This window comes from Osmerus eperlanus, chromosome 8, assembly GCF_963692335.1.
Source record: "Osmerus eperlanus chromosome 8, fOsmEpe2.1, whole genome shotgun sequence".
NCBI classification, from domain to species: domain Eukaryota; kingdom Metazoa; phylum Chordata; class Actinopteri; order Osmeriformes; family Osmeridae; genus Osmerus; species Osmerus eperlanus.
The window spans coordinates 9,299,801-9,304,100 of record NC_085025.1 but is presented as its reverse complement, the minus strand read 5'-3'; positions in this window follow the sequence as shown (position 1 = coordinate 9,304,100).

The following is a 4,300-nucleotide window of genomic DNA, read 5'->3' as shown; positions in this document are numbered from 1 at the left end:
CCCCCCACACACTCTGCCCCCCCCACATACACACTATGCCCCCCACACACACACTATGCCCCCCACACACACACTATGCCCCCCCACACACACACTATGCCCCCCCCACACACACTATGCCCCCCCACACACACACTCTGATCCCCCCCCACACACACACTCTGCCCCCCCCCTCACACACTATGCCCCCCACACACACACTATGCCCCCCCCACACACACACTCTGCCCCCCCCACACACACTCTGCCCCCCCCACACACACTCTGCCCCCCACACACACACTATGCCCCCCACACACACACTATGCCCCTCCCCCACACACTCTGCCCCCCCCACACACACTCTGCCCCCCCCACACACACTCTGCCCCCCACACACACACTATGCCCCCCACACACACACTATGCCCCTCCCCCACACACTCTGCCCCCCCCACATACACACTATGCCCCCCACACACACACTATGCCCCCCCCACACACACTATGCCCCCCACACACACACTATGCCCCCCCCCACACACTCTGCCCCCCACACACACACTATGCCCCCCCACACACACACTATGCCCCCCCACACACACTATGCCCCCCCACACACACACTATGCCCCCCCACACACACACTATGCCCCCCCCACACACTATGCCCCCCCACACACACTATGCCCCCCCACACACACACTATGCCTCCCCACACACACACTATGCCCCCCCCACACACACTATGCCCCCTCACACACACACTATGCCCCCCCACACACACTATGCCCCCCCACACACACACTATGCCCCCCCACACACACACTATGCCCCCCCACACACACTATGCCCCCCCACACACACACTATGCCCCCCCACACACACACTATGCCCCCCATACACACTCTGCCCCCCCCACACACACTATGCCCCCCACACACACACTATGCCCCCCATACACACTCTGCCCCCCCCCACACACTATGCCCCCCCACACACACACTATGCCCCCCATACACACTCTGCCCCCCCCCACACACTATGCCCCCCCACACACACACTATGCCCCCCCCACACACACTATGCCCCCCCACACACACACTATGCCCCCCCACACACACACTATGCCCCCCCACACACACACTATGCCCCCCATACACACTCTGCCCCCCCCCACACACTATGCCCCCCCACACACACACTATGCCCCCCCACACACACACTATGCCCCCCATACACACTCTGCCCCCCCCCCACACACACTATGCCCCCCCACACACACACTATGCCCCCCCACACACACACTATGCCCCCCATACACACTCTGCCCCCCCCACACACTATGCCCCCCCACACACACACTATGCCCCCCCACACACACACTATGCCCCCCCACACACACTATGCCCCCCCACACACACACTATGCCCCCCCACACACACACTATGCCCCCCCACACACACACTATGCCCCCCATACACACTCTGCCCCCCCCCACACACACTATGCCCCCCCACACACACACTATGCCCCCCCACACACACACTATGCCCCCCATACACACTCTGCCCCCCCCCACACACACTATGCCCCCCACACACACTATGCCCCCCCCTCCCACTCTGCCCCCCCCCCACCACCCAAGCTTAATTTGATGAAGACTATGATCTTGGAAGAGAACATTTTTGTATTCAGTGTGTGTGTGTGTGTGCCTGTGTAATGAAAGAGCCAGCATCAGTTAGGATGATCAGTCTTTTGTGGAGGGTGAAGAATCTAGGAGACGTTTATTGAAATGGATGTGAATGGGAAATGGTGCTGCAGGGTCCAACTGGGACTGGGGATGTGTGTGTGTGTCCTTTTCTGCTCTTCCCCTGTGGCTGTTGGTTCTCAAATCCGTTCAAACAACACTGGCATCTCATCAGAGTTCTCTTCAGAGTTCACCATGCCAACCCTCCTCTCTCTCTCTCTCTCTCTCTCTCTCTCTCTCTCTCTCTCTCTCTCTCTCTGTCTCTCTCTCTCTCTCTTTCTTTATCTCTCCCTCTCCTTTTCTCTCTCCCTCTCACCCGCTCTCTCTCCCTCTCTTGCTTTCTTTCTGTCTCAATCTCTCTTTCCCTCTCTCTCTCTCTCTCTCTCTCTCTCTCTCTCTCTCTCCTCTCTCTCTCTCTCTCTCTCTCTCTCTCTCTCTCTCTCTCTCTCTCTCTCTCTCTCTCTCTCTCTCTCTCTCTCTCTCTCTCTCTCTCTCCTCTGCCAAGCATTGTGCCAGTCTGCCAGTCTCTAGCTGGCCAGAGCAGTGCCACGTCCAAGCCCTCAGTGATAACACACAACTAACGATCCCCTTAGTAATAAGTCTTAGGCTCTGCTTTTCGTGAAAGGGCAGATTTATGGATGGACTGAGGTATCACAGGTGACATAACTGTATCAATTTTCCACAAGAGCACACACACACACACATCGGCTTGCTTTGCCTTGTGCAAACACTGGCAATGGGCTTCGACCAACTGGAGGTTTATGCTCTCCTAAAAGACCTCCGTTTGGCCCCCACTTGTCCTCCTAAGCATGTGAGTCTGCTTAGCGTTTTTTACTGCACACACCCAAACACACACACCACACGCACACACACCAACACTTACACACCCACCCCCACACACACCACACACACACACCAACACTTACACACACACACACACACACAGAAACACACACCACACACACACACACACCAACACTTACACACCCACCCACCCACACACACCCATGTGACTGCAGTCACAAGAGGTAATGGGTATTTATTCAGTATTTAGGAGAATGTTACTGGGTGCTTTATTCCTCCTTTCAATCCCCCTGCTGCATCCATTCTAAGAATAGATTTGGTGAATACAACTCTCACATAAGCTCTTTAACTCAATCATCTCTAGGACCCTACTGGCATCCTCTGGTTAAATTCATTACGAAGACTCAACTTATATGTCAAAGCTTCAGCCTGGTGGTGAAGCATGAACGATGTTCTCCAGGGAAGGACCGACTGATGACCTGCAGATGTGGTGATCAAACCACCAGCCTTGCACACGGGCTACCGTCACAAAACCAGAGGACCTCCCTTCAGTTGAACTGGCAGGGCTGCTCATCATACAAGCATGCTTTCAAACCTTCTCTTCTCTACCGAGAGTCCAAGAAGACTGTCTCCGCTCTGGTGGCTCTGCTCTGCTGTGAAGGTTCTTCATTCGTGAGGTGCAATCAAAGGTTAGAGGGGATGGAACACGAGCGGCATCCCAGAGAACTGCAGCCCTCTCTCTGATTCAGGAACGTTCTCCCTCTCGCTGCTTTAACAAGACTATGCCTCTTGGAGGGACGTGTTCTTGGCCTCCTGTGAGGTTGTCTGAATCTGAACGCCAGTGTTGCATGCCATCACCAGGGCCGAGGCATGAACTATTTAGCAGAGAAAGAACAGCCTGGCTTATAATAGATACAGGCTAATGTGTCTGCCAGGTATGCTGGCTGGGTATGGCTATACTTTGGGAGGGATTAAGGATGAGGGATGAAGGATGAGGGATGAGGGATGAAGGATGGAGGGATGAAGGATGGAGGGATGGAGGGATAGGTGGATGACGGAACCCATCTTGAGCCCTCTCTCTCTCTCTCTCTCTCTCTCTCTCTCTCTCATCTCTTCTCTCTCTCTCTCTCTCTCTCTCTCTCTCTCTCTCTCTCTCTGTCTCACTCTCTATCGCCACCCCCCTCCCCCTCTCTTCCAAGGTGTGAGCAGCACATGAAGAGCAGGTTTGACAGAAGTCACGGGATCACCAGAGGTTACGGGGTCACCAAGTTCATGAAAGTTCATCAGGTTCACAAGTCCATTCGTCCACCAGGTACTGAACCGCTGAACAACTTCACTTTCATCCCCTCATGGTCAGAAAAACCTGAACCCCAAACTCCTCCTTCCCATCCTGTCTTCCTCCACCTCTCCCTCCCCTGCCCTTCTCCACCCTCTCTCCACCCCCCCATCCTCCCCAAGCACTGTCCATGGACAAGGTTCTCACCAAACATACAAGCAGCATCCTAGCATGAACAGGACATGTTCTTCCAGTTGTTTGAGCTGGAGAGAGGCTGATAGAGTCATGGGGAGTCAGGTGGCTGAGCGGTGAGGGAATCGGACTAGTAATCCGAAGGTTGCCAGTTCGATTCCCGGTCATGCAAACTGACGTTGTGTCCTTAGGCAAGGCACTTCACCCTACTTGCCTCGGGGGAATGTCCCTGTACTTACTGTAAGTCGCTCTGGATAAGAGCGTCTGCTAAATGACTAAATGTAAATGTAAATATAGTCC